Genomic DNA, 20,565 nt, shown 5'->3' with positions numbered 1-20,565 from the left:
TTTCCAAAAGCACTGCTTTTATTTTTATAGAGTCCTAACCACTTCAGTGGCAGGAGGAGCGGGAGAGGTTCCCTGTTCAATCCAGGGGCCCCCCTAATGTTGGTCTGTTGTTACCAAAGACACAGGCAAGTGGCGTCATGGATTTGGTAAACTAGCTACACTGTTGAGTCTCTGTCTGCTAGAGCAACAAGGTGAGCATCAATCCCTGCTTCTGTAAGAATTCCGAATTTAGGATTTTCAACTGTAACTACTCCAACTTCTGTTTCTGAAGGTTTGAAATCAATTGCTAGAGAGCAGTAGACAGGCATGTAATTGCAGGTAATTTGAACAGTAGGTCTGTTCAAACATTCAATCAAATCTCTTCACTTTTTTTTTCAAGAAAGCTGGTTGACTCATTTGTTTTACTCCTGCTGCAGTGGTTTTAAACCCATAGTTGTATCACACTTGTACGCCTGAGGGCCTTATTCTTCATCTACACCAATTACAATCATGCAACAACTGAGAGGTCTCATTTCAGCATTGTGTGTAGACCTGAGGAATATCAGCAATTCTTTTACACAGCAAATCCACAGGAAGCTCAAAGTCATAATTGCGTTTCCAATTAGCTGCCTCACAGTGTGCCCTCTGTGCCTGGGATCTGCTGTCCGCTGTCATTGCCATCATCACACGGTCAGTGTTTTCGGTTATCTCGAATAAGTGAGTCACTGTGCTGGAATCCAGTAATTCGTCAGGCACTTTCTTCTTTGTGACAACTATTGCACAGTCTTTCTCTCTGACAGCTACTGATGTAAGGCCACCCTGGTTAACAGCCTTAAAAGCATATTCAATTTGTGCTTCAGGTGAAAAAATGGTAATGTGGTGGTCCAAACCAGCGCTGGAACCATGGTGCATGTTGGTGCACCCACTACTTCAAGAACAGTATCTGGGCCCCGTCTTGGCTGATGTTTAATGTGAAAGTCAACACAGATCGAAAGTGGAACATGTCTGATGGCAACATGAGGGAACTTTATTTTGATAGCTCAGAAGCTCACATTCAGGCTCATCTTAGTATTGCCTTCCAGCTACAGTGGTCAACAACAGTTGCTTGAGGTGGCTGTTTGAGCATCATTAATTACCTTTGGGTACTCTCCCAAGGGGTACTGTCTGCATACCTCCATCTATTCTCTCCTTTCTGTATTTCTGACTGGCACTCTCTAGGTGCTGAATTTGCAGTGAACAGATTATAATATGCATACGGTTCCACAAAATCAAGGTGCACCAAAAATGGGGAGACCATCAGAATATTTAGAACAAACCATTTAAATTTTAGCATGCATATAACTTTTGTGCCATTTTGAAAACAAAAAATTTATTTTGTACTTTAGCAATTACTTTTATTTTGAGTTATCCAAAGCAAAGAGGACGAGGGGTGTGGAGGGCAGCATGACAGAGAGTTTTGGGCTTCAGATTCAGCTCTGCAATGCAAGCCCTTCAAGAGTCTATCGCCTCCTTGAAACTCAGCCTGATTCCTGACACCGACCCAGCCCTGTCTTCCTGTATTGTGGACACATATCTCTTCTGGTTCTTATTACATACTATTATAGTTGATTGTTTACAAGTCCCTTTCCTTGCAGACAAAAATCTCTGTGAGGACAGGGACCATGTCTTCTTATCCATGTATCTTCCTACTCTCTGTGTTCTCACTTCTGTGCCGTCTGCCCCTAGAACACTGTGCAGTGTGAAGAAGGCACTTAATGCTCCTTTGCTTCATGAATGATAAAAACATTTCCCCTGGGTACCATGACAGCAGTTCTTGTGACTTCAGTAATGTCTGGATATAGGATTTTGAAATTACATGAGTTCTGTGGTTGGGCAGACAGTTTTTCACTGTGTTCTCGTTCACTTGGTGAATCATCTCCCGGAAGTTGAGGGACAAATGTCTCCAGTGAAATTGTCAGCTGAGAGGCCATCGTGGCCCCTGTTTCTCAACTTTGTCTTTAGAGATGGCTGAATTCAGGGCCTCTGCCATGAGCACTTTGTGGCATGGAGGAACGGGTTCCTTTTTTTTTTTTTTTTTTTTTTTATTAATGACAGCTGTACTTATTCAATCCTTGTATATTTTGTAGATTACAAATGTGAACTGTAATTTAAAATATAGTACTATCAGATTAGAAATATTATGCTCATTTTACAGGTAAGAAACTACAGCTCAGCAATGTTAAATGGCCTGCCCAAGATAAAGGGCTATTAAGGGCAGAGCAATCCTTTTAAAATTGAGATCATGCCTCTCTGTTCACAATTCTCCAATGGCACCCACTTTCTTCTAGAGTAAAAGCCCAAGTCCTTACAAGGCCTGCACGTCTGTATGTTGCCCCTTCCCCACTTCCTGTCTGACCTCATTTCCCATCGGTCTCCCTCTTGCTCTTTTCTGTGCAGGTCCCCTTCTCAGTCCCCAGGCCTCCTAGCTGCTCCTTGGAGACAGACTTCTCTCTCTGCAGGGCTCCCTTTGGGGAATGTTCCCCCCAGACAATCTCCAGGCTCATTAGCTGCTTAAGGTCTCTGTTCCCCATATCAGATTCCCAGGGGAACCACCTGGACCGCCCTGTTTAAGGTTACTTCCCCGCACCCCGCTCCCCGCCCCACCATTCTGACTCTTCATTCCCTGCTCTCCTTTTCTTTTCTTTTTTTTATACCGCTGGTCACTTTCTAATATGCTAAAGAATCTACTTGTTTGTGTTCATTATTTATATTCCCTATTGGAATGTCAGCTCTACAAAGACCAGGATCTCATTCTCTGATGTGTTTCAAGAGCCTAGAACTGTGTGCTAATATTTACTGAGGGGACCAATCAGGATTATACAAACTATAATTCACTATCTAACCTAGATTTTGGGCTTATAGTATTCTCTTCTATTTATTTTGATTTATTTATTTTTTGGTGATTTTTTTTTCATGACTAGGTATATATTTCAAGATTCTACTGTGAAAAATATTTCAACTTTCCTCATAGTGTTTAGTTTTTATAGGACTTAAAAATAGAATCCCGTCCCCATCACCAGTGCCCCATGAAAATATTTAAGAGGCAAAATGAGTTTCAAGTGAGAAAATGAATAACTCCTGTAGTAGAATTCAGGAAATATTTGTTGAATAAAATCATACCCTGGAATTTTATTTTTAGGTTGAAATGCAACCTGCAGGTTCACTTCAAATTCTTGGGTCTATAAATTTATAATTATCTATATCATCCATATTAGTATAACAGAAAAGGGAACCTAGATGTATTTTTCTCTTCAGAAGCAGTGTAACATTAATAGAAATGTAAATATATTACAGTGATATATAGTATAACGTCACTTGTCACATATGAATATTCACACCCATGTGTTTTTCCAAATGTCACCTTTATCCTAGTACCTTATATTGCTAGTACTGTAGGGACAAACTGTGAAATTTCAGTCATGTGATCACTGTTCAATTCTAAATCTTAGGAGATTTAATGTAACAGGTCAAAAATGAATTCATATTAAAACTAGGAAATAACCTCATTGAATTCCCATAGAAATAAAAGATAACATTGTAAAAAAGTTTTTGATGCACCAGTGAACACAGTCCCATTAAATTTCTAGGCCGTAGCATTAAAATGCTATACTATTTGGAAAAAATTGTTTTTATCGAAAAAAAGTCTTAAGTATTTATATTTGCAATATATATTGGTTTCACAATAAAATATCCTCTTTAGAGTTTTTAAACCAATATTCAAGTTGAAGAGATAATTTTAACATTTTGAACAGGTAATTGAATTTTCCTGTGCATTTTTACCAAAGTAGGTACAATTTATATAGAAAATATTAGCACAATTGAAGATTACAGATTGATAGAGATTGCATAACTTCATTGTGGTTGCTATTTATTTTACTTTTTGGTGTTATGATTTTCCTAACATGGAACAGAAAATTTGGGAACCAGAAAAAATATTCCTTAGTACCCATAATATAAATAAAGAGGCACATTCGAATACACTATCAGAGGAAGTGAAGCTTACTCTCTTTTCCTAAAAACAGTTAGATCTGGAGTTTTCCGTGAAATACCATATTCTTTAAAAAAATGCCCCCCTAACACCTTTAAAATTCCCTCAGTTACATAAAAGACTCTCACAGTAAAGAGAAGATATAATTAGTCTTGTTTTGGTCTTTTTTAAAAAACTTAATCTTTATTGTATTTTTTGATTACTATTTAGTCCCCTTATACATCCTTCAATTAGTCTTATATGGATTTGACTACTTTGTTGTTGGCATGGCCTAGCAGCAATTTTCAAATTTTTTGATTTCCATCCACAGTAAGAAATGCACTTAGTATTGTGATCCAGCATTCACGTGCATGCGTGTACACACACACACACACACACACACACACACACACACACACACAAAAGAAATTCCCTTCTGGGTTAAGATGGTAGATTGAACACAGACATCTATTTTTGATCCTCTGAAAAACTCACTAAACTATAGTGATGAGAAACTTTTTAAAAAGACATAAACTCATAAAAGGATAGAATAGGAGAGGAGGCAATGGCAGCATAATTTTGGAAGTAAGAAAGCAGATGGACAAGTTACCTAACTGACTAGCTGACACCAGAGAGAAAAATCCTATGCCAATAGTGAGAAAAGCTGAGAAACAACAAAATTTACACTTCAGAAAACTCAAAAGCCTCAGGAATTGGCAGGACCTCTGGAAATAACAAGAAAGGAAGGTTGTGTGCAGGAATTGCCCCGACCCTTGGGCATTGCCCCTAACCTTGGGCATATGACTCTCTTGTCCAGTATGGGACTGACTGGAAGTCTTTGAAATAAGGGTCATCAGGCACAGTTGAGGATGGGTATCATACCAAAAGTTGGGGTATCAAGTGACTGTATACCATGAACATCGAGAACCTACAGGCATTCTGTCACTATGGCAGCGGGACCTTTACCCCCCAGCTAGGAGTTTGGATAAGAACTTTCTGTGGAAACTGAGTAGTCCAAGAAGAAAGAGCTAAACATACTGACACTACAAATTTTCCAAGAAATGGTGACCCAGATCAGCCTATGTTGAAGATCAAAGTTGATTGCCTCCAACCACATGCTCGGAAATGCCAGTCACCCTTCTATCTTTCACACTTCACTATGAGGAGATATCCAAGTTTAACTAAATATCTGAGGAAAAGTTCCCATACAAAGACAGAGATCAAAATGAACTAGAAGGAAACAGAAATGAAGGAAGAGAAAATTTCAAGTTACTGTCATTAATATCTTCACAGAGATAAGGCAGGATGCTATATCTATGAAATAAACAGGAAGCTAAAACAGAGGGACACTTAGTAAACAGCAACAACAATAAAAAAAAACCTTAGAAAGGGTAGCAGAAGTAAAAATCTCTGTTAGAGATCCATTATTTGGTTGATAAAGTTGGTGAAAACTCCTAGGATGTAGAGCTAAAAGTTTATAATAGAGTGGAAAATAGGAGAGAAAAGATAGAAAAATCAGAGGACCATTCCATAAGTCCAATTGCCAAATAATGGATTTCCAATTGGGACGACAGAGAAAAAGAAGGGAGGAGATTATTTAAAAAGAAAAAAAGCAACAAAATATTCCAGAATAGGAAGTCATAAATTACCAGTTTGAAAAGGCCCTTTGAATATCCACTATTGTGGACAAAATATACCCATACTAAGACATATCCTGAAAATTCAAAGCACTGGGGACAAAAATGTGAGTTCTATAAGCTTCTAAAGATAACAAATAGCCCTGGCTGATGTGGCTCAGTGGATTGAGCACTGGCCTGTGAAGCAAAGGGTCATTGGTTCGATTCCTAGTCAGGGCACATGCCAGGTCCCCAGTAAGGGGCACATGAGAGGCGACCACATATTGATGTTTCTCTCCCTCTCTTTCTCCCTCTCTTCCCCTCTCTCTAAAAAGAAATAAATAAAATCTAAAAAAATGTGTACAGAAAAAAATAAAAAAAATAAAGATAACAAACACTCCCACTGCTCATACACAAAAATCAGAATGGCTGTGGACTTAACAACAATACTGAAAAGAAGCCCACAGGGTGCAATGTTTTCAAAATTTTGAAGGGACATTATTTCCAGCCTAAATTCCATACCAAGCCAAACTATCAAGTAGCATGAGAATGGAAAAAGGCCATTTTCAGACATGTAAGGTCTCAAAAAAATTTTGCTTTCCTTGCATTCTTTGTCAGTGTACTGGATGATGTACCTCATCAAAATGGGAAAGTAAACCAAGACAGAGGAAGACCCAGGCACAGGAGACATAACAGGAACTAGATGAGGTGAAAGAAAAGCCCGTGTAACCACAGGGCACCGGGAAGGAGGTAACTGGTCCGGGTAGGCCTGGTGTGGACCAGGGGTTAGGCACACTGACAGCTGTTACTGTCACACCTCTGTCATCATACCGTTTTTTGGTCTAAAACATATTGGTGTTTTATTTTCTGAAATAAGGATAAATCAAGCAAGACAAGAACATGAGACCTCTTGAACTGGGAATTCAGTCTAGGAGAAAAAAGAAAGAAATTAAAAAGATAATGGCTGTGCAGCAGGCTTAGAGGGCAATCATCTTACCCAAACGGAGGATGGAGGTTTTCAGCATGGTTTCTCCAAGAGCAATCACAATAAACTGATCGGTTACCCAATGCAATCAACTTTGTGGAAAATTTTAGTGAGATAATTTTGAAAAATGTGGGAAGAATTATGGAGGTGACAACAATAGCAACAGGCAGGGCATTTATCTACTACGGGAAAAGCGAAAGAAAAAAAAAAGAATCATAGTACAATATAACACATATGCATAATGCAGAAACTGAATTTTGACTTATCAAAAGCAAAATCTAGATTAGAAGGATGGGGGCGTCTGCAGAAAAGAAAGAGTGAAAAAAAGCTAAAGCTTCACTTAGTAGAATTGGAATTAAACATGTTCAAGGTGATTACTCAGAAGTTAACTATACACATGACACTATTGAAAAAATATGGGAAATTGTAAATATCAGAAGAAACAGACAAAAAATAGAACTTGTTGCTTCTGGAAAGAGGTCTGGTGGTAGAATGCGAGTGTTGAGGCAGGGAGCCCTCATATTCTGTTATAAAGGGCTTATATTATTTGACTTTCAATCTATTTTATTATTTTAAACTTTCAATTTTGTAACTGGTAATCATAAATTTAAATTTGTAAATGTACATTCACATGGAGTTATAGGAAATAATACAGATCCCATGTACCCTTTGCTCAGTTTCCCCCAATTATACTATCTTGTGAAGCTCCAGTACAATATCACAACCAGCACATTAACTTCGATACAGTCAAGTTGTGGCACATTTCCATCACCGCAGGGAGTCCTCATCTTGCCCTTTTTGAACCACATGTCCTCCCTTCCATCTCACAGCCGTGACTCTTGGCAGCCACTAATCTGATTTCCATTTCTATAGTTTTGTCATTTCAAGAATGTTACATAAATAAAATCCCATAATATGTAACCTTTGGGATTGGCTTTTTTTTTTTAACTCAGCATAGTTCTTTCAAGATTCATCCAAGTTGTCATGCATATTAATAGTTTGTTCACCTTTATTTCTGAATAGTATTCCACAGTCTGTTGAAGGCCATCTGGGTTGTTCCAGTTTTTGGTTATAATGAATAAAGCTGTTATAAACATTCATGTACAGGTTTTATATGAGCACAGATTTTTATTTCTCTGGGATAAATGCCCAAGAATACAATTGCTGGGTAATATAGTGACTGCATGTTTAGTTGCATAAGAAACAAGTACACTCTGTTGCAGAATGACTGCCCTGTTCTGCATTCCCAGCAGCGACATAGGAGTGACCCAGGTTCCCTAACTTCTCCTCAGCATTTTGTGTTGCTACTCTTTTATTTTAGTCATTCTGATAGGCCTTAGTGGTAGCTCCTATAGTTTTAATTGCTGTTTCCCTAATGTCTAATGATTAACATCTTTTCATGAGCTTATTTGCTATCTCTGTATGTTCTTTGGTGAAATGTCTGTTCAGTCTTTTGCCCATTTTCTAATTTGTTTTCTCATTCAATTCTTTTTTTCACTGTTGAGTTTTGAGAGTTCTTTATGTATCCTAGATACTCGTCTTTTGTTGGGTCTGTGGTTTACAAGTATTTTCTTTCATCCTGCAGCTTGTCTTTCATCTTCTTAACAGTATTTTGCAGAGTGAAAGTGTTTTAATTTTGATGAAGTCCACTTTATCAATTTTCCTTTTATGGATCATCGTTTGGGGGCCAAGTCTAAGAACTCTTTCCTTAGTTCTATATCTTAATGATCTTCTCTTATGTTTTAAAAAAAAGGCTTATAGCTTTATATTTTACAGTTAAGCCTATGATTCATTTTGTGTTATTTTTCATTATTTGACTTTAAAAACTAGGCATATATATTACTTTGGTAAAATAAAAATTCTTTGGAAAAAACCTAAAAGGCTCTTGAAATAATACTGGTTTTTATTATTTGTGACACATTCTCCTTCTTGTTCTGTCCTAACCCCATCTAACCCCACACCTTCCCATCTCATCTGACAACTTTCTACCTCACTTGCTTCATTTCATTAAAAAAAAAGCTAATCACAACTCATTAATTTAATTTTATGGCATTCTACTATAGATTGAAAGGCACCCTAGATACAGTCTTTTGTACCTGGTGCACTTTCCTCATTTTTACTTCTCTTCAATCTATCCTATCTCATTATCAATTATACCTCAGATGTTTAAAAAAAAAAATCACCCACTGCTCTTTGACATGAAGGATAAAATCTCTCTCTCTTTTTTTTTTTTGTCCTGAGGTTTCTTATTGTTCCCTTTCACATGCTCCTCTACCAGACGGTACACAGAAGTGCACACTGCAACCCATTTAACTTAGAGTCTAAAGGAACAGTAGTCCCTCTCATATGAGGGAGATACATCTCAAGACACCCAGTAGATGCCTGAAACCTTGGGTAGTACCAAAACCAAATACACTATGTTTTCCCCCATACACACGTACACCTCATGGTTTCTCTTTGGTGTATCCAAAATGTCAGTATCATTCCTCCTGAGCTTTGGGGTCATTATTAAGTAAAATAATGGTTACTTGAACACAAGCACTGCAGTAGCATGACAGTCGATCTGATAACCAAGACAGGTACTAAGCAACTAACAGGCCTGCTAACCACAGGAGACTTCCTTAATGTGGGGTTCAGTCAAAATAGCAATCTAACCATGTTTACCAAATACATTAACCATTGCTCTGTTGATTTGGCAAATTGATTTTTATTGTGTTTGTTCTTAGGTTTGCTAGTTAGAAATACTAATGCATACTAATGAGGAAACTTACTAATAAGGCACTTCCGCATTTTCTTTTTAAGATCAAAGATCTAACTTACATGGTTTGAATAGGTAATTTATGCATTATCAACATCTTAAATTATATTAATTATCCTATGAATTTCTCTAAGATTCTTATTTAAATTGATTAATATTTTATTGTATTATTTTCATTACCATTGATAACCCCATACCCTCTTCCACCTTCACTCACTGCTCTCTGCCCCTTAAGATTCTTTATTAAGGATTGTCAGAAAAACTTACTTACTGGTTGCAGAAATGCCGGAAAAATTTCATGGAAGGAATCTTTCTGTTTTGAGTGATGATATGAAGCACTAGAGAGTTTTCAGAAATAATTAATATCATCTATAGTGCTAAAATTGCTGATCACACCATAATAATGGCTTAATAACTGCCCATAAGTTAAACAGAAAAAAATTAAAGACCTTTTTTCTTCCTTCTTTTTAATTTCATATATTACCATATTGACTATCTTTATTCAAATAGAAACACTGAAAGTATGTTTTCATGTAGTCTTTTAAAATTATTGCAACTGTAAAACAATGCAGGAGTTTCATTACCTTTTTAAGAAATCACCCAAAAGGTCACTATTATTAAATACCTTAGCATTCGCGATTCAGCAACAAATACTTTTTTAAAATATATGTTTTATTGATTATGCTATTACAGTTGTCTCATTTTTTTTCTCCCCTTTATTCCTCTCCTCCCTGCACTGCTCCTCCCCTCAGCACCCCTCCCACCCCCACCTTAGTTCGGGTCCATGGGTTGTACATATAAATTCTTTGGCTTCTCCATTTCCTATATTCTTCTTAACCTCCCCCTGCCTATTTTGTACCTATTATTTATGCTGCTTGTTCCCTGTACCTTTCCTCCCATTCTTCCCTCTCCCCTTTTCCTCTGATCTCCGTTTCTATGATTCTGTTCCTGTTCTAGTTGTTTGCTTAGGTTTTTATTTTTTGGTTCAGTTGTTGATAGTTGTGAGTTTGTTGTCATTTTGCTGTTCATAGTTTTTGATCTTCTTTTTCTTAGATAAGTCCCTTTAACATTTCATATAATAAGGGCTTGGTGATGATGAACTCCTTTAACTTGACTTTATCTGGGAAGCACTTTACCTGCCCTTCCATTCTAAATGATAGCTCTCCTGGATAGAGTCATCTTGGGTGTAGGTCCTTGTCTTTCATGACTTTGAATACTTCTTTCCAGCTCCTTCTTGTCTGTAAGGCATCTTTTGAGAAATCAGCTGATAGTCTTAAGGGAACTCCTTTGTAGGTAACTCCTCTTCTCTTGCTGCTTTTAAGATTCTTTCCTTATCTTTAATCTTGGGTAATGTAGTTATGATGTGTCTTGGTGTGTGCTCCCTTGGGTCCAATTTCTTTGGGACTCTCTGAGCTTCCTGGATCTTCTGGAAGTCTATTTTCTTGGCCAGATTGGGGAAGTTTTCCTTCATTATTTGTTCAAATAAGTTTTCAATTTCTTGCTCTTCCTCCTCTCCTTCTGGCACCATTATGATCCAGATGTTGGAACATTTAAAATTGTCCCAGATGTTCCTAAGCCTCTCCTCATTTTTCTGAATTCATGTTTCTTCATTCTGTTCTAGGTGAATGTTTATCTCTTCCTTCTGCTCCAAATCATTGATTTGAGTCCTGGTTTCTTCCCCTTTACCATTGGTTTCCTGTATATTTTTCTTTATTTCTCTTTGTGTAGCCTTCACTTTTCCCTCCATTTTGCAACCATACTCAACCATTCCTGTGAGTATCCTAATTACCAGTGTTTTGAACTGTGCATCTGATAGGTTGGCTGTGTCTTCATTGATTAGTTCTGTTTTTGGAGCTTTGATCTGGTTTTTAATTTGGGCCATTTTTCTTAGTCTCAGCACACCTGTTATGTCAGGAGGGGCAGAGCCTTAGGTATTCACCAGGGCAGGGCAACCCAGGTTACTGAGTTGTGATGCTGTCTGTGTGTGTGTGGGGTGGGGTGGGGGTGTCTGAGAGGCAACAAATCTGCTTGCTTGGCTTTGAGTCACTTTCCCTGCTACCCATAAGCAAATTTGGCCCTTCTGGTGCTGATTCCCAGGTGGGTGGGTTTGTGTATGTTTTCGAACCTCATGATCTCTCCAATAGACGCTCCTGTGAGGCTTGGAGTTTCTCCTGCTATAACCCTCACAGGTTTTCACCTCCAGAGGTTTTTTTTCCTTCACACTGGAAACCTGGATTTTGTAGCCTGTCTCGCTCCCCAGCTGTTTCTTCTAGTTTATCCACATGCAAATGTGGGACTGCCCAGTCTGCCAGCCACTGCCTTGTGGTATGTCCTCTCTGTCCTGGTTGCCCTTCTCCACGCCTCCTACCAGTCTGGATGAATGTTTCTTCTTTAACTCCTTGGTTGTCGGACTTCCATAAAGTTCAATTTCCTGGCAGTTCTGGTTATTTATTTATTTATTTTAAAAATTTGTTGTTGTCCTTCTTTTGGTTGTACAAGGAGGCAAAGTGTGTCTACCTATGCCTCCATTTTGGTCAGAACAACAATAAACACTTTATAGTATCACACTCTGTGCTTCAGCGATACATCTTATTTGTGTGTGGGCTTTTCTCAATCCGAGAGCAATTATTATCAATAAGATTTATGATGAATTGACCCTATTGATAGCTAAACAATAAATAATTTATTTATTCACTAGCTATTCCTCATTCATTCATTCATAGTAAATATTTTCTAACCAACTATTATGTGCCACACATTGTGCTGTCTCCTCTAGAACAAACGAATTATTTATGTCATCTTTATTAAAGGGAATGATCACTGATAATAATAGCATGAGGTATAACAAAAGTAACTTTATTTTTTTGTAATTATATAAATTATTCAAAGGAGGACTCCTAAAATTCAGTCTAAGGAATAGAGGGATAAAGTTTGTATGAACATAACTTTTAAACTTCCATTTGCCATAGCGAGGAGCTGCCATCTGGTACTGGAAGAAGGGAGGGTGAAAATATGCAAATTAATCAAGCCTAGCACTTTTACTCATGAAAATCAGCATTAATGAAATTAAAAAATTATAGCAATACATTCAAGTTATTGAGCATCTATTCTCAATAATAGATATTATGCTGGACATTGTACAGTGATTTTACACACCCTATCTTTCATTATTTTACACACAGCCTTATTAGGTAGGTATTAGTCCTGCTGCTTTAAAGATAGAGAGAGAGAAATAGCGCAATGAAGTTAAGTCACTTGCCTCATCTCACCCAACCTACTGAGGGGATGAGAATTTGAAACAAGTTCCATTTTATTTCAAGACAGGGTTTCTCACCACTATGTTGAATTAATTCAATTTTCATAAAAAATTCCTTGAGAACTCACTATTTTCAAGGCACAGAATCTTTTCAATAGGAAAAAAAAAAAGACGTAAAACTCCCAGCTTTGTGAAAACACAAATTGACTTTTGTGGGCATTTGCAGTTAGTTCCACTAGTAAATTATCTCAGTATTTGTAATCAATGCAAGGTAAATTCATAGCCTAGCAGGACTGTCTTTATTAGAACGAATGTTCGGGTAATCCTAGCAAAGCTAAGTGATTATAGCAAGGCAAAGGCCAACCACATGCAGATAATTGGAACAGTCACTGGCCCACACCTGACAGCAATGTCTGAGACACCCTCCTTGCACAGCAAAATAACCAAATTGGTCACATTAGAAGATACCGAGGGATTGCTCTTGCCATTCTAGACCGAGGCAGGCAGTACTTCACTTCAGTGAGAAACATTCTGAATCAACAACAAAGTGACTTAAAAATAACTTATTTAATCTTATCTCCAAAGGGATGAGGTCTGTCTTCTTTGAATCATATTCAGAGACATCTGACCTCAGTCAAAGCAGTCATGGTTTTCAATGTCTGTCAAACTATAGAATCTGCCTCATTCATTAATCAAATCTTTTGGGGAATTTGAAATAAATCTGATAATTTTTTTTCCCCTCAGCTTTCAATTCTTATTAGCCTAGCAGTAATATTGCCAGGAAATTCCAATGTGTAAACCATTTGGACTAAGCTGGCCGGAGATGGCAATGTTTTGTTGCTTTCAAAAAAAATAATGAGAATTGCTGGTGCATTACCTTAACTGACACTTGAAGGGATAGAGAGAGAATATTTGTAGTGTATATATAATGACAAAGATGCATGCCTTGAGCAGATTTGCCATATTAATTGAAAAAAGAAGATAACTCATTTGACTAACACTAAACTTATAGCTGATTATGCCAAATTTCATTCATTCATTCATTCATTAGTGAGGTGACATGTATGAAAGAGAACATGCTGAGGAGGATGGTAGAACCTAAAGAGCTTTGGAATTATATCTAAATGCAATTTCAAACCCCAGCTCCAGCATTTGGAATGAGCTACATGAAAAAAATATTTACATTTTCGACTCTCAACTTTCTTATTTGCAAAGAGGCTATATAGGTATTGAATGAACCAATAGAAAAATGCATAATCAGTGCCTGACATATATTAGGTGCTAACAATGTTATTTTCCCCCCTTTCCTTCTTAGACTCTAGAAGTGAAGGAAATTACAGGGAGGAATAAAAAGTGAAACCAGACACTAACACATTGGTTCATAGAACCAATAGGATATTGCAAAGAATGAAAACAAATAAGCTACAAACAACTGGGGTGGTGGACTGCAATGTGCAGCTCCTCACCTTAAGAGGTAGAGCCTGTTTCTCTGCTCTTCATTTGGACTGTCCTTGTCATTTGCTTTGACCAGCAGGATGTGGTGGATATAACCCCATAAGTGTTTAAGCCTAAGCCTCGCTAGGTCTTGCAGATTCAGCCCAACTGAGCAATTCCTTTTAGGAACCCACTACCACCATGTGAGTCAGCTCATCCTGCTGGGCTGAAAGACCACGCGGAGCAGAGAAGAGTCAGCCCAGCTGAGGCCTCCTTAGGCCAGTCAGTCCCCAGGCAACCCAGAAGCCCATGACAGATGTATGAGTGAGTCTAGCCAAGACCAGCAGTACTGCCCAACAGAACTGTGTGCTAAATAAGTACCTGCTGTTTTAAGCCATTGAATATGGGAGGAGGAGGAGATAGTTTTGCCACAACAGATAACTGATACAAATAAAAGAAGACATGAGGTCATGACATTTTTCAACCAAAGTAAAATCATGGAAAAACAGGTTCAAGTCAATTTTGGGAAAGATTAGTCACCGACTGCAACAGAATGATGTGGTACAGCAATTGCTCTTGCATTAGATTAGTGAAAAATGCAAATTTCTCACCACTGGGAGTTAAGGATTTCATGTGCAAATGAATCTTTGTAACTAGAGGTACAGAGATTAATTTTCCCCAGATAATATTCTTCTGAGGTTTCCTATATTTTTGGAATCCAGGAACTGTTGTTATGCATTGTACATGGCAACAGAAGAAAAAGATAGCAAGAGAGGAAATGCTGGGAAAAATTAGACATTGAAAATAAAATAAAAGGAATTTGGGGTAATGTAAGTGAGTTTCATGCTGCAGATGGGAGAAAGCAATGCTTGGGCAATGTGTCTTTTTCCTGTGTCAGCCATCCATTTCAGAAAAAGGATCCTGGCCTTTCTCTAACTTTATTTTTTTATTTTATTTTTATCTTCTTTACCAAGTAGAGCACACCATGAAAGCGATTAAATGTAATTTTAAAATTGTGTCATATTGGTTTCTCTTTGTGAAGCAGACAACTAAGTGTGCCTTTGAAGGAAATAATTTGAGATATACAAATGAAAAAGCACCATGCAGCTACAGAGTGCTTCTCTTAAACATGGCCTAAATTCTGTGATTTGTGTAATGGGTAACTTTGTGCTTATTTTGTGCCAATTTCAGAGGTCACCTACAGGTTATTTCTGAAAAGTGTGAAGTCTGAAGAGTGAGGAAGATGCCTTTGGGTCCCCCAAGTTTCAATCAAGACTGTAACTAGGATGGGACTGGGGGTAAAACTTACAGACAAATGGCAAGTTCTTTGACATGGCAGTCATCATGGTGACTCACTGTGCCCCTTTAGTGCCCAGGAAAAGGCTAGCCCTGAAAGCAGCCCCCAAATACTTGTTGACTTGACTTGAAACCTGCTGGTGGAAGGCTTATCCAAATTCAGTGAACCCTCCATTCTGGAGCAGACATATATACCTCATAATAATAGGTGGGGCACATGACAGCTTTCACAGAAAATTAAGGGGCTGCAGCTGACAGTGGAAAGGGAAGGGAAAGAGGACTCCTGAGCAGTAACAAGCAACGGGAAGCACTCTTCTCTATGTCAAAGAGAGATGAGACCAGGGCCAGGGCAAAAATCTTCTTCCTGGCATTCCCCAGCCAACCCTGCTTGCCCTCTTCCACATTTCAGTTTGGAATTTCCAGGGAGGATAAGAGTTAACAGTTAAGGAAGAGCCAGAGGAGTGGTTCCAGACAGTTGAGTTTGGAAGGAACTTTTGTAGGGGTTGTCTGGCTTGATCTCTTTAAGAATGCAGAGATCCCTGAATGTTGACCATCCAAGTTTGGTTTGAAGGCTTCCCATGGTGGACTTGCTTCCAATGGCGTGGGGTTTCTGACTGTGATACTACGGTGATATTGAGCTACAAATCAATATTGCACTGGCTCTGCCCTTTGAAGTGATCAAGAACATCTCTTCAACCTCTTGAAGCAGCTGAAGACAGGCCACACATGGTAATAAACAGAGCGCTGGGACAGAGGTCATAAGAATTTGGTTTTGCTACTGACCAGCTGGTTTCCTGCTCTCATTTTCTTTTATTTGGTCACACTAATCAAATACTCAATATTTTTAAAATACCACTTTTGAAAGGCTGCACTAAGAATGGAATATAATAGTTTAGTCTAATTGATCAAGGTTAAGGGTATGAACTATATATAATACAAAGGATACTGGACATAAAGTGGTTAGACTAGAAGTCATAAACCCAAATGGCATTAGAGGCAGACAGTTGAAGGAAATTTTTGAAAGGCACAGGGAGCTGGTGTTCAGGGTTCTAGCAAAGATAACAGGGAATGGTGGAAATCTGCCACTTGAAAGACATATCCTATTTAAAAGCATTTGCGGTAGCCAGCCACTAAGGTGGCCCCCAATGACACTCATCTGCCAGTATTCACCCCTTTGTATAATCCCCTTCTGCAGTGTCCCAGGTCTGTGTGCCCACTAACATATGGAGGAAGTGATGGTATGTCACTTCTGAGGTTAGGCTATGAAAGACTGCAGCTTCTGTCTTGGGTACTCTCTCTCTTAAGTGCGTATTCTCTCTGTCAGCTGCACGTCATGAGGTTGTTCAGGCGCCCTCTAGAGCGGCTGGCACAGCAAGGCGATGAGGCCTGCCAGCAAATGTTGTAGTGAGTCTGGAAACGGAACCTCCCCCGGGGTAAGTCTGGAGATGACTTCGTGCCCAGCGAGAGCTTAACTGCAACCCCATGACAGACTGAACGAGAACCACCAGCCAAGCTGCTGCTGGATTCCTGACCACAGGTACTGCAAGATTTTAATTGTCTGTTGTTTTAAGCTGCCAAGTTTGGGGCCAATTTTTACGTCACAACAGATAATTATCAGAGCATTCTAATTCATTTTAAAGAATGAATGTACACACATGCACATACATGCTTTCTTGTGCTAGTGAAACAAAATTCAGAGTTCTAGTTTACAACCCTGAGTTCTCAATAAATTCTGGATCTGTGGAAATCAGAAAGGTATGGTTTAAGGTTGTACTCAGAGTTCATTTGGCAGCTTAGAGTCTGCTCAAAGGGAGGACATAGAATCCATTTATAGCTCATATCAAGTGGAAAGCTGTTTTTCCCACCAATAGAAACAAAATAGAATTTTTCCTATCATTGTAAGACGACAACAAATATTGGGGCAGAAACCTAAAAAAATCTGGGCAGAAATACAAAGTACTTGGATTAAAATAGAAAGCCAGGGAAAACTCTAGTCCAATCAAAATAGAAATGCATTTCTCCAGTAATTAAAAACTAGGAACAGGCATTTTACAAAAAGTATTGGAAAAAGCAACCCTTACCAAAATATAATCAATACTTAGTCACTTAGAATCTATAACCAGAGATCGACAGGCCTCTTCTCTCCAGCCATGCCATCCCCCAACCAACACCAATAATAAGAACCTTGGAATACAGAGCAGATCTTAGGGTGTCAGGAACAGTATTGCACACACAGGAGAGGACTAAGGTTTGTCTTTGAATGAAGGAATGACTGACTGACTGACTGACTGACCGAGGAACCCGGGCAACTAAAGGAGAAAGGAACCTTTGCACCAGAATTCAGAAATTTCCTCCAGGTAATGTTTTTCACCAATTTCTTAGTGAAGAGCTGAAAGTGTGTTTCAGAATCCTACTGAACACACTCTGTAGGCTTTGCATAGAATTATGCTAAGTGGTATAGAGTAAGCTATGGAGTGTTAATTTCCGGAGTTTAGAGTCCAGTCATTCTTGAGAAACCCTTTTGTTCGCTTGTGAGGGAGAGCCCTCAGGTTTCGTTACAGGTAGAGCTCACAGGAGTGGGCATGTTCCTCTGTCAGGGATCCCCTGCCAGGGATGTGTACAAACAGGGGAAACTGAAGCCCTGGGAGACGACTGCTTTAATAAGAACAATTTCTGTCATGGGGCTACCATATGACCCAGAACTCCTCTTCTGGGTACCTGCCTGAAAAATTTGAGAACATTTGAAAAGATATACAAGCTTGTACCCCTGTGTTCATTGCAGCATTGTTCATGGCGGCCAAGACATTGAAACAACCGAAGCATCCTTCGATGGATGATTGGATAAAGAAGATGTGGTACATATACACAATGGAATTCTGCTCAGCCATAAGAAAAGATGAAATACTGCCATTTGTGGCAACATGGAGATCTTGAGAATACCATGCTGAGTGAAATAAGTCAGGCAGAAAAAGTTAAGAAACATATGCTGTCATATGTGGGATATAAAACTGAAAGCAACAAACATAAACTCATAGACACAGACAATAGTATGGTGGTTACCAGCGGGAAATGGGGGTGAGGGGAGGTAGTAAAGGTTAAAGGAGGCAAAATATAGGGCGATGGAGGGAGATTTGAGTTTGAGTGGTAAACATACAATGCAACATGGAGATGATGTATTATCGTATTGTACACCTGAAGCCTATATAAATTTTATTAACCAATGCCATCTTAATAAATTTAATTTAAAAAGTTGTGAATGGGTTAAAAAACAATTGTTTCTGTTAACACAATGAGGAGTCATTATCAGATAATTTCCAAAAGTGTCAGGAAGTATGATATATTGTGGAAAATGATAATCGAAGTCTAGCTGAAGCTGGGCCATCTATGTGAAAAATCAGGAAAAAATGTTAAGTGCAAACACCAAAATAAAAATGTCAAGTTTTTATTTTGGGGGACTGAAAAAAACATGAGAAAAATAGATGCTATTGAAAACTCTGTGTAAAAGAGGACTAGTATAAGATGAAAAGGCCTGTGTGCATAATAGTCTCCAAATATAAAATGTTAATAGCTTGTGATTTATGTCATTTGGAAGAAAACATCCCATTGTTGGTACAGGAGTCTGTTAGTTTAGGATAGTTGTCAAAATCACTGCACTAAAATGTGTCCTTTTTGTCAGTATTCTCGTCACTCTTATGCTGATAATCTCAAAGAAGAGTTTCAGGAGCCTGGTGGACCCAGAAGGCAGAGGTTAAAGAAACCGCACGTGGCTGAGAACGCGGGCGCTGGAGAAGCCAGCAGCCATGTGGGCTGACCCAGTCCCCCTTTCATTCCCTTCAAACTGTGGCTTTTTACAGACTTGATTGTGTATACCATGGCCCCCCAGGTGCTATGGGGAAGGGCATCAGAGAGAATTAAACCAGAAAAAAAGAAAAAAACAGGAAGGGGATGGACTTACTATCTTCAAGAAGAGTTGAGGCTTCCAGCATTTCTACTCTTGTTATTTTTAAGGGAGACCAAGTTAGTTATTAGCCTGAGAGGGAAGGAGGAGTCCCCCAGACAAGCAGCTTGAGGAGTGAGGCATCTCGGGGGTGGTGAGGGGGTGAGGAAGGCCACTGCACCTGGTTTCCCTTGGTGGAGTGTATGGGCCAAGGGCATGTGAGCAGAGATTATATTACCTGAATGTGAATTCATTTATTTTTCCTTAGATTTTCCTTCAACCACTTTTTCCTTTTGAAAAGTCAAAGAGTTAGGCCAGTCGGTGCACATTGTCTCATAAAAATTATGTGGCAAAAGAAAGCAAAACAAAAACAAAAACAAAAACAAAAACACCCAAAAAGAATTCTAAATCTGGCTTTGATGTTTAAAGAGCATAGTCACTGGAGGAACAGAAATGACCTATCGACAGAATATTTGGGAGAAAACATGTTTAAGGACTTTCTTCCTCCTCACTTTCTCCACAAAATAGAACATATTTATTGGCTCTGTCATAGACATTACTAAAGGTCCTTTCCCCAATGCCCAATCTCTGAATATGAATCCTGAAATCTTTCCAGTTACAACTCCACCTTGACCCATATGCTTCAGGGGAGTCTGGCCCCAGGTTCAGGTGCTGGGTCCTGCCTGGTGACTGCCGCACCCATTGTCCTTGCCAGTGATCATTTTAGGCATGAGACCCAATTCTGCAAAAGAGTACGTGAAAGGACAGTTTTCTTCACTTTAAGAAGAGATACCAGCATAAGATGGTCCACTTTTTGTCTCTCCAAGTACTGTGTCTGGATAAGATGTTTGAAGCTGCTATAGCATCTTGCTCCCACCCTGGGGAGGAGGCAGGTGGAGAGAGGCAGTCAAAGAAGACTAGAGAATCATAGAGAAGAGACCCTGACGGTCCTTGCCAGGAGCTGTCCTACCTCTGCACTTCTTTTTGTGTGGTTTTATACATTTCATTATTGTTTAAGGTATTTGAATTTGCTTCTTCTGTGCCCTGTAACCAAATGCATTCTCACTGGCTGGGTGGAGAAAGGAACATGGAAGAGAGAAGCGATATGAGCAGTGCCTGAACAAGGGAACTGGGAAGTATTTTGCATCTTCAGCCCACCTAGCATCTGCTCAGGTGAACCCCACACATCTCCCGCACCTGGGTCTGGCTAGCCTTTCTCATAACCTCTGGTGATGGTGTACCTCTTGTAGCAGCCAGCATGAGCGCCGTGGATTGCCCAGCAACACTGATGTTCCCCT

General features: G+C 39.0%; 1 protein-coding gene and 1 pseudogene across 2 annotated transcripts in view; both read right to left on the bottom strand.

Annotated features, from left to right (window-relative positions):
* Positions 1-20,565, bottom strand: part of KCNQ5 (potassium voltage-gated channel subfamily Q member 5) — a 540,177-nt gene that overhangs the window by 34,560 nt on the left and 485,052 nt on the right. The window lies entirely within an intron of this gene.
* LOC129067533 (proteasome subunit alpha type-6-like) lies at positions 156-891 on the bottom strand (annotated as a pseudogene).

The sequence above is a fragment of the Pteronotus mesoamericanus genome, unplaced genomic scaffold (assembly GCF_021234165.1).
Source record: "Pteronotus mesoamericanus isolate MK-2021 breed Mesoamerican mustached bat unplaced genomic scaffold, CSHL_Meso_final contig_20, whole genome shotgun sequence".
In the NCBI taxonomy this organism is placed as follows: domain Eukaryota; kingdom Metazoa; phylum Chordata; class Mammalia; order Chiroptera; family Mormoopidae; genus Pteronotus; species Pteronotus mesoamericanus.
Note: the sequence above shows the minus strand (reverse complement) of the source record. Positions and strands in the feature narration are given on the sequence as shown.